At 41.5% G+C, this 11,250-nt stretch overlaps 1 long non-coding RNA gene across 1 annotated transcript; it reads right to left on the bottom strand.

The window, feature by feature from the left end:
• Positions 1–1,669: 1,669 nt before the first annotated feature.
• On the bottom strand, positions 1,670–10,142 carry LOC105466518 (uncharacterized). Its single transcript, XR_011620697.1, has 3 exons — positions 9,987–10,142; positions 7,992–8,193; positions 1,670–1,905 (listed from the first exon to the last, which is right to left on the bottom strand). It is a non-coding gene; the product is annotated as an uncharacterized lncRNA (long non-coding RNA).
• Positions 10,143–11,250: the final 1,108 nt, after the last annotated feature.

The following is an 11,250-nucleotide window of genomic DNA, read 5'->3' on the forward strand; positions in this document are numbered from 1 at the left end:
TCATTTGATTCTTTTAACATCTTACTGCACTTCACTGCTAACATGCCCTAGTGCCTGGTCCCTAGAGTCAAGCCTGCCCGTCTACGTGTAAATGGATAACATTTGTGTTTGTTGGAATGAATAAAAAAATGATTCATTGGTTATGCAGTCACATTAAAGTATCTGTGGCAATTTTGAACTTAAGAGGCTGGAAAGGAAGTATAGGGCCAAAATTTGGTATGACATATAGATAACTTGTGAATTTTTGTTTGTAATAAGTCCTAGGCATCAACAACACTATGCATCTGCTAAATAAAGTTTAGCCTAACAGCCTCCTTACATATTTTCTGTTCAGCCTAAAAGTTTCTCTGTACATAGTGAACTATAATCTAAAGGGAGGTGTAAACAGATTGTAATCTACTCTTGTGCCAATTGCCGAGTTTTGGGCGTCAAAGGGCGCCAGCTGTTCAAACCACATTCAAATAAAGCAAACACTGAGCTGTAACCAATCCAACTGTTTCTGTACCTCATTTCTATTTTTGGTATATCACTTTCTCTGTCCATAAATCTGCTACCATGTGGCTGTGCGGGAGTCTCTCTCAGCCTTCTCTGATTTGGGAGGCTGCCCAACTGGTGAATCGTTCTGCACTCAGTTAAATTCTGTTGAATTTAATTTGGCTAAGATTTTTCTTTTAACACATTATAGAGGTGAAGATAAACAATGATAAGAAGATATCAAAATCCTCCTGGGGAGCACTGGAAGCCTCTTGCTATGATTCTATGACATAGTTCAAACACCATATTTTGTTGACAACTTCCTGAGTGGTATTGGAAGCACAGATATACTGCATTTCTGGCCAAACAACCATGACATACACTGTAGATTTGGAATGAATGCTATTAAGATAACCTGTCCCTCTCTCTAGATGGGCAGCCAGCCACGTGTGTCCTCTCTTCCCCTTTATCACCAAGAATGACTGGCGCTGGAGCAGCAATGTTGATGGGCATTGATCTGTTTCAGAAATGAATTAACTCAGCGTTTCAAGGGCTGAGAAATGACTTCAGGCGTTCCCTTTTCAAAATATGTTATCTCATTTTCTTACTAAAGAGATGAGAGAAAAGGTGGAAATTGAGAGAAACAAAGTAAAAACTCAAATGTGAATTAATTCTGAAGGAGATTTTTTTTTCACCTCCTATGAGGTATTTACTAGCTGATAATCCTGCAGTGAAAGAATATCCAGCCAGTGAGAGTTAGGAAAAAAATATGGATTGTTGATTTGGAAGGAGACTAAAAAATTATCCTTGCCATAATGTTTTTCATTTTACACCCCCCTAAAATAACTAAGAAAAATATTACTTTTATAAAATAGTGCAGTGAACACAGCCCTGGAATTCTGGTATTATAACAACTTTCAGATGGAGGCATAAAGTGATATTCCAAAATGTTAAAAATCATCAATATGAGTAAAAATCTGACTTTGCATATGGGACTACAGTGTTGTTACTTCCTGTTGGTGGTGTGTTTCCAATTTTAGGGACGGGGGGAAAGGCAAGCTGCATACATACACGCATTCTCCCAATATCGGCCCCATTTGTTTAGATGGATCTAATGATTTTACTTCCAAACTTAATGCCCCTGAGATTCCTTAATAATCTCAAATTCTATCAGAAATACCCCCACCGTCAAAACTATGTCTTATGGATTCATTTATTTTGATTTGTAGAGTGACAGGGTCCATAAAGTTAACATGTGTCACAGTGTTCCATAACACCTTCATTAGGCCAATTACAGAGAATAGTTTGAGTGGGCACCGTGTGGGCGGTCATGGCCCTGTATATCTTCTCACTCACATTGCTGGGACCAGAGTGTGGGTGACAGGACAAAAGGATTCTGCCCAAACGTGTTAGCAGGCCCCTTCAGGTAGGCTGTGGGAGGAGAGAAAAAGGATGGTTAAATAGATTATTAAGAGGATGCTTCAACATTAAAAATGTGGGGCAATTATGTGAACACTACATGGTACTAAAAGTAAAATATATAATAGAAATGTTCTGAGGCAGAAAAACACATTCAAATGCAAATGAAGAGAGCCAAAATGAGAAAATAATGAGCAAAATAGCAAAAGTTAAAACTTGGGTATGTTTGTGTGACAATAAATCTCTTCTCCATTTGAAAAACAACTAAATGTCTCTATTCCATTATATTAAATTTAAAAATTCTTAGAGTTTAGTTTTTTTTTTTAATAAAGTCGTGTACACATCCAAGCATAATAATTTACTATTCACTACAGTGCGTTCAGCATAGTGTGTTATATCCAGTATATATGTAAATGCCTCAAGAACATGATCATAATGCTGATTAAACTCCTCAATAAAATACTCTCTCAATGCAAACTTCGCTTTTCTATCGTTTGGATTTTGTTTAGGAAGAAAATTTCAACAAGTCTGCTACACAGACAAACTTCGAAGGCAAAGACTTTTTTGAAATAGAAAGTTACAGAGTTTCTATTTTAAAAGTTCCTTGTGTGTATACATCTTTGGGTGCTGCTGTTCCTTCATTATCAGAGACAGCAGTGCCTCAAGTCTAATGTCAGAGGCACCTCTCTGCACCCAAGGCACTTTGTCAAAGTCAGGAGGGCTTAATAAGGCTCGATTTTCACTGAATGCATTTGTTAGATTCTTGAATGTTAAATTGCAAGCTGAATCATTGTGCAATTGCTTCCTTTTCTGTCTTTTTTTTTTTTTTTTTTGGCCAGTCAGAAATGGCTCTGCAGAGACAAGCTCTGAGTTATCCGTTAGTGGATTAATGAAACACAATTTGTACTAAAACTCATCTCATTTTTCCTTTCAAAATGAAGCTTATCTTCCTCAATGTGTTTTTTCCATGAGGTGCATGAAATTATCAAAATGTTACCAAGAAGATAAATTTGGTGCGTGACCCGTCAGCATCGTCGATACGTGGCAGTGTAATGGCAGAGCTGCAGCACAGAGCCACAGCGTGACACCAGGGCTGGAGCAGCCAGGGGATTTCTTGCTCTACACCAATTTGTTCACATACACAGAATACATATATTTACTGTTTCCCACAGATACGTCAGCAGCCCCTTTCCCAGGGACAGTTGAAAAGCTCTGGCTCTGTTTTGCTGTGTCTGCTCTGTAAACCTTCTACCCTTCTTTAATTTGCTGACTATCCATTTCGATGTTGGCTGACTGATTTCTCAATGAATCTCCTCTTCAAACTGGGCTTCCACAAATTGAATATACTCTCTGTGGTGTGTGGTATATTGTCCACAGACGTCCATAAGTGATGGAGAAGGTAGCATATTGAATATCCTCTCTGGTTGGTTGTATTGTCCACAGGCATCCACAAGTGAGGGAGAAGGCAGCATATTGAATATACTCTCTGTGATGGGTAGTGTTGTCCATGGGCATCCACAAGTGAGGGAGAAGGCAGCATATTGAATATACTCTCTGGTTTGTAGTATTGTCCACAGACTTCCACAAGTGAGGGAGAAGGTAGCGTATTGAATATATTCTCTGTGGTGTGTAGTATATTGTCCACAGACTTCTACAAGTGAGTGTGAAGGCAGCATATTGAATATCCTGTCTGTGTTGGGTAGTGGTGCAAGTGAGGGAGAAGGCAGCAAATTAACATTAACTTCCTATAGAAATATTTTAGGAGAGAAGTTGTTAGGACTTTTGAAATAGTGTTTAGGTTTTAGTGCATGCCCTTTAACATATGTCTCCTCGCAAAAATACAATCTAAAATAAAATTAATAAAATATACAGGGATCTGTAGCTTCCATCAATGAACATGTAGTTTGTGATTAATACGTTGTTACTACAAATAAGAAAGGGTTGAGTAATTTTAATCGTCCCAGTTCACATACTGTGGTGAGTGAGGGATAGAAGTTGAAGATCCTTGAGCAAAGCAGTGTTCTTGTGTAGCCTCATCCTGGTACTTACAGAAACCAAGGTTTCTTGATGAAGCTTCCTTCTAAGTGGGCGTGGGAGAAGCAGGGCAGCTTACAGCTCTTCCTGAGCTGCAGTGTTTGGCTGGGGACAGATTCTCAGCCTTCTGGAGTCCCTGTTGGATGCTGGCTTTTTGTTCTTAACACAGTCCCTGGTCACGCCCCCTGTGTTCCCCAGAATCCAGCTTTTAGTCTTGGTAATTTCACTCTTCCCAAAGACAGAATCAGCTGTGGCTCCCCAGAGCAAGCTGACTTGCTTCTCAGAAACCCCAGAAATAAACAGTCTTTGAGTCCCAAAATGGTGTACTTGGAGGTGCCTACAACATTCAAATTTCATTCAAATCCAGGGCTTAAAGGAGTCTAGGTTACCAAGAAGCAGATGACACACAGAAAAACTGCTCTGTGAGCTGGTTATGCAATATTCTTTCAGAAATGTGGAGCTTCTGGAACGAAGGAAGAGGATGACGGAATTAAGGCACACATGTGGTTAGCCCTGATTGCTAAGGGGAGGCATTCTCTGATATAAAAATGACTTCCTGTCAAGGGAAAAATCAGTGTCTTCCAGGGAGGGAAGAGGCGGGAAGTCCCAGTCTAGCAAAGACCACAGCTTATGCCTGTAGCTGTTTTTAGTTCTCTGAGCCTTTATTTCGCTCAGTTCTAACCCCAGTGTTAGCCACCTGCTAACCTCACGCTTAGACACCTGCTAACCCCACTCTTAGCCACCCGCTAACCCCACTCTTAGCCACCCGCTAACCCCACTCTTAGCCACCGGCTGCAGTCTTCCCAGGGGATGGGCTCCTCTTCCTGTGGGTTGGGTGGGTAATCATAGTGGGCTCCTGGTTCTACACTGCCCCTCATTACTGTATTCTCGCCACCATTTTTTTCCTCAGCCTGGAAGCTGACTCTTGTAATTTGGCCTTAGGCCCCAGTTAGTAGTAGCTCACCTGGGCCCATGGAACATAACTAAGCCCAGGGATAGAACTGTACTTTCAGGTAATTGGTTTTCATCGTAATCCTATGTATTTTGTTTTATTTATTTTATACACTGATAAAAGTTGCTCTAAGAAAGATTCCATTGACTTCGTTAGACTAACAAAAGTGCTCATGGCCCAGAAAAGGTTAATTCTTCCTGGCAGTGGGCCTGCTGTCCCCCCTTCAGTGACTCTGGTGTCCTTCCACTCCGGATCAGGTTTCATTCATCAGTGCCTTCATCAGCACAGGCTTGTAGCCCGAATGATATCTGCCATCCTCCACGACAGAGCTCAAATGCCACCAATACACTTATTCCCAGACTTTGTCCATATTTCATTTTTACCTGTTGTCATGTTCCTTTTTTCAGCAATAGTGACAAGTCCTGGGCCCTTATGTCCTGGGTCCTATCTAATTCATCTTTGCATCCCAGACATTGTTTGGCAGAAATGAAATCTCCAATCAAAGTTTGATGAATGTTTGAATGAGGAATCATCTTGTGGCACAAGAGCCTGATTTTCCTTTCTTCCTATCAGGGCACCAGCGGCCCTGCAGCTGCCGGCGCCACCTCCAGCCAAACTGTGCTTCTGGGCACCCCTGAGAATTCCTGGTGGGCCCAAGTAAGGTAAGATAGAAGAGAAAAAAATGGCATGGGAGAAAAAGAAGTAGAAAAGAGGAGATAGAGAAACAGGAAAGGGAAGAAAAGGAAGAGAGGAAGAAATTGTGGAGTGGAGGGCTGTCCTGTTCCCCACCTCAGGGACATAAGTAAGGTGCCTGTACAGGTTCACACGAAAATGGATTTGATTCCAGAGACCTTCCTCATTGTGTATATTTGCATTATCATGTTGTGTAGTTTTTAAGAACCCATAAAAAAAAGCAAAACCCTGTGGGCCTCTAATGATGTCTACAGATAAAAAGATGAGATCAATTCTACTGTATTTAAAAAGCCAGCAGGATGCCGTGGTTCACGCCTGTAATCCCAACACTTTGGGAGACCACGTGTGCCCAGGAGTTCAAGGCTGCTTGGAGCCATTGATTTCACCACTGCACTCCATTGCGGATGACAGAGCGAGACCTTCTTGTCTCTTAAACAACAAAAAAGCCATCAACATTATCACTGTTAACAGTGTGCTGAGGTTCATACCATCCTCTCCTCCTCTCTGAGGTGTCTCTACATTCCAGTGGAGAGGGAATGTGAGATCTATTGTCAGCTAGGTCTGGGACGTGTCTGCCCTAGAGGCAGGATGGCTATTTTGGCATAATTTAGACATTGACAGAAAGCAGGTTTTGCCTCCTGAATATCTAGAGTTTTCTCTCCAGTCTGATATTATGCCAATTCTAGTATACTATGACAAGTTCTTGTCATCTTTTTTTTTGAGGGGGGGATCTCAGAGTCACCTGCTAATACATGGAGGAACATATTAAGCCTTTATCAGCCCATCTCATCACTCCTAGTGCCTGGGTCTATGCCGGCGGGTCCTGTAGAAAAGGTACAGAAGAGGGTTTTAGTTTTTGTTTGTTTTGTGAGAGGCTCCGGACCAGGAGAGCCAGAGCGTGGGGGGTGCTGTCAAGGACAGCTCAGTGCCTTAGGGTGCGAAAGCCTACACCAGGTGATGCTGTGTGTCTCCTGAAGTCATAAGCAATAAGGTTTATGGGGAAACAAAGGCCATCACTCCAGTAAATGTCATCTGCAGTTTCCCCTAATCTCCGAAGTTTGGGAAATGCTGAGACCCTTGACTTCTCAAAGGATGCATGTGGGTCGATGAATCAGAAGGGAAACATAAGACAGTCTTCTCCCTTCTTTTATGTGGCAGGCAGGGGTGGCAGGGAGTTACTTGTGTAACTCGAAAGGCTTCTGATTTTTTAAAAGGAAATTGTTGTCATTGTTAATCAGGGCAAGGTCTTCTTGCCCTTTCTCGTAGAATAGCTGGGGTTTGAATTTTGACTTCAGCCCAAAGTTTCTGGGTTACGATTGCACACAGCAGGCTTGTGAGTGCAGGTGTCAAAGGAGGGGATAGGATTTTCCTAATTCCACTCTCTCAGCTCTCAGCTTTGTGACTGTGCCGTTACCACCAGAAGTCCTCTCTGTCTGCTCAGGTCTTCCTGCTCTGCAAATCTCAACAGACATTGATGAATCGTCCCTCAAGACTGCTCTGCATCGTACATTTATTTATCCGTGTTTCTCATGATGAATCGTCCCTCAAGACTGCTCCTCATCACGCATTTATTTTTCCGTGTTTCTCAGTCCCGGGTTGGCGTCTTCCTTCTCTCTTCCTCTGTCCCAGGATGTCTCAAGCTCAGCACTGTTGACATTTTTGGCTGCATAATTCTGGGTCACCAGGGGCTTCCCTGTGTCTTTTAGGGTATTTCAACAGCATCTCTGGCCTCTACACTAGGCACCAGCGGCATCCTCCCCAACTGTGACAATCAAAACTGTCTCCAGACACGGACATGTAACCTCTGTCGGGGAGGAGACGAGAACCATCCTCAGTGTGTCCTCTGTCGGGGAGGAGACGAGAACCATCCTCAGTGTGTCCTTTGTCGGGGAGGAGAGGACAACCATCCTCAGTGTGTCCTCTGTCGGGGAGGAGAGGACAACCATGCTCAGTTGAGAACCACAGTTCTATCCCTTTTATAACAACTAGTTTAGAAAAAAAATGTTTCTTGTGTTTGCTGATAAAGTACTTATTAGTCAATCATTTATTCCTTTAACTATTGTTGCATAGTTACTGTATATATGCCAGTCTGCAAATGCTAGTCTAGCTGTATGCTAGAAGCTACAAAATATTCCAGACTCCTTTTGCAATTTTGTTGGCCAAATCTCCTGACCTTGATTGATTAGCATAGCCATTAAAATAAGTGTCCTCATTGGTTAAGGCTGGGCTTACATAAAGCACATAAAGGGCCTGAAGCTCTGAAGGGCTGGGGAAAGCACACTCAAAATCCAGAGCCTGGTCCGTGAGGCTCAGGGTACCAAGAAACCGCAGTGAAGACTCAAAAACTACGGAATATCTACTGTGACGTCTGCCTTTGAATTGTTAGGTATTAGCAAAATAATATTGGTTTTGCTGGCACCTCAGATGCTGGTAGGCTGTGAGTCCATATGTGGAATGATTATGAATTTTTGTAATGAGCCAAGCCAGCTAAGGCTTGGTGGGTGGACTGTTAGGAAGCGTGGCTGGGTCCATTAGCCGGGTGTTTCAGTAGACGAAGCTCTGGGATGTGACACTAAAGTCAGCAGGCCCAGGAAGCACACCACACCTCTTGAAACTGCAGCCTGTGGCACAGAAATAAAATGGGAATAGATTAGTCTTTTGGGAGCTAATCTCCAAGTTGAAATGCAATAGAACGTACAGCGAGTGACAACTTTCTAAATTATTTTCTTATGCCTCATGCTGTTCTTTTGTCTCTAGTTTTACTGTTTCCACCTACTAACTTCATTCTCTCTCCCACTATTTCTAATACATCTCCAGTGATGTATTTTCAATGAGAATTCAATTACCTAGAGAGGCAGATGTGCTAACTGGCAATCTGAGGATTTTTTTCAAGTTGATGGCAAAGCTGACTCATGGTTCTAGTCCTGCTACTGTCAGGAGAAACTCACTGTCAACAAGCTGTTACAAATGAAACTTCACAATGAGGGAGAGTGTAAGGAACACCAAGTACTCTCCTTGTTCTTACCGATTGCCTCATTTAATTGGCACTGTTTTATTGAATTTTTAATAAAATGAAATGAGATTTTAATGTAATCTCATCGAGTTTAGACCTAATTCAATATATTAATTTATTATGAATCTTTATTAATTTGTTTTTTATGAAGTTATGCAATGAAAAGTTTCCCAAATTGCCAGTTATTTGTAAACTTTAAAAAACTTCTCCAAAGTAGTTTTGTTATTTGTAACAATGTTAAAAGCAACATGAAACCATGCAAGAGCGTTTTGTTGACTGTCCCCGCAGTTAAGGTACTGTGTGCTGTTAAGAGAATGTATGTTTATATTTGCTAAATTTTCATGAACTTGGTGATTGAGCCATGATTATATTAACCTTTTAGATCGATAGAACTATGGCAATAACTATATAGTCCTGTGATAGGCCTAGCCGTTGAAAAGGTGAGTGGCTGATTTCATTTAATTGTGTGATCTGAAGTAGGTCTCATTATAAACCACATACTTCATTTGAGTCATACATTGTAACTTTTAGTGAAAGCTGTACGGGATTTCCTGAAGAAATGCTGAGGGTGCTTTTGTCTAGTAACTGTATTCTGATTATTGTATTTCACGGTACTCAGGGAATTAGCAGCTTCTCAGATAGAGCACATAATGAGCTACCACTATTTTAACAAGGAGACACTGAAACCAGAAAGACATTTCCACTTGCCCAGAGGAAAAGTACATAAAAATCACCTCAGGACATTCAGTGGAACCCAGGAATAGCTTTAGGTAAAATGCACAACGATTCATGTGGCTATAATTTTCTGAAAATTTTGTTTTAAATACCTCTTACATTTCATAATATATGTTCATTTTTTAAATATTAGACTGTAAACATAGAGAAATACAATGTTAACTTGTAATTTTATACCCAGAGGAAATCACTGTTGATATTTTGTTGTATAATCTTAGAGACAATTTCTGTTTTGTACAATATTGTGAAAAAAGCTGTTCATAATATTTTAAAGTAAATTTTCTAGTCAATAATGTAACTAACAAGCACATTATCAGCAGCAGCAGCACTGATTAACGGCGCACAGCGTCTTCTGGTACGGGCCTACTGAAATGTATTTGACCAATCCGTTATGTAATTTATTTTTAATATTTTTGCCACCATAAATGACGCCGTGCTGAGAACTTGCACTTCAAGTTTTCTGCACGTCCTCACTGTGGTCTTACGATACATTTCCAGAGCGAAAGGGAGTTTATACAGCTAAAAAATGACGCCCAGAGAACCTCAGGATCTCCCAGACAGCCTATTCAATTCTTTCTGTGGTTCAACAGATGGAATAATGTTTCAACAGGCATTTCACGGAAGAGATGAACACAACGGAAAAAAGAAAGACAGTAAAGTAGGCGCCTTCTCCGCAGAAGCCTCTCGCTGGAGCAGACACGTCCCTGGCGGCAGGTGTTACTTATGGGGGATCCGGTGTCAGCGGCTGTCCTGGACCCTGGCCACACTAGGCCGTCCTCATCATTCCTGCCCCGGGAGGAGAAAGAACACTGCTGAGTTGCTGTTGGGCACATGGCCCTGGCCTCGTGGCCTCCATATGTCGGTTATTTACAGGGTTTACCCTGTTGGGCTGGTTTCCTGTGGTGGCACAACAAATGACTACAAATTTAGCAGTTTAAAAAAAACAGCAGTTTCTCCTCTCCCGGGGCTGGGGGCTGGAAGTGTGGAATCAGGTCCAGCAGCGCGGGGCTCACTCTCCAGCCTCCAGGGGAGGCCCTTCCTGGCCTCTTCCAGCCTCTGGTGGCTCCGAGCTCTGTTTGGTTGTTTTTTACAGTTTCTATTTCTCTGCGGATACAGTCAATCTTTCCACTCATGTGAAGTGCACTTACCTGCGTCTCACTGAGCACAAATATGCGAGCGTCGCTTCAAAGTGTTTTGCGGGTAATTTTGACACTGGCTCATCTCAGGCTTGGGATCTTCTCTCTTGAGAACTGGTCACATTTTCCTGGTGATTCGTATGTCAATTAATTTTGAATTGTGTCATGGGCATTTTCAACATGATTTCGGGTCTTTGTTTTAAAGTGTACTTTTTTTTTTTTTTTTTTCTAGGTCTTGCCCATATATTTATTTATTTATTTATTTATTTAAATTTATTTATTATTATTATACTTTAAGTTGTAGGATACATGTGCATAACGTGCAGGTTTGTTACATATGTATACTTGTGCCATGTTGGTGTGCTGCACCCATCAACTCATCATTTACATCAGGTATAACTCCCAATGCAAGAACTAGATGTACCATATGACCCAGCCATCCCATTACTGGGTATATACCCAAAGGATTATAAATTATGCTGCTATAAAGACACATGCACACGTATGTTTATTGCAGCACTATTCACAATAGCAAAGACTTGGAATCAACCCAAATGTCCATCAGTGACAGATTGGATTAAGAAAATGTGGCACATATACACCATGGAATACTATGCAGCCATCAAAAAGGATGAGTTTGCGTCCTTTGTAGGGACATGGATGCAGCTGGAAACCATCATTCTTAGTAAGTTTTTTATTATCCAGGTATGGTGAGGCCACCAAAGGAAGTCACGATTGCCATCCAAAATATAATTTACTGTTCACAGCTTTCAAGAAGTGGGGTGACCCTTGAT

This window comes from Macaca nemestrina, chromosome 3 (assembly GCF_043159975.1).
Source record: "Macaca nemestrina isolate mMacNem1 chromosome 3, mMacNem.hap1, whole genome shotgun sequence".
Taxonomy (NCBI): Eukaryota; Metazoa; Chordata; class Mammalia; order Primates; family Cercopithecidae; genus Macaca; species Macaca nemestrina.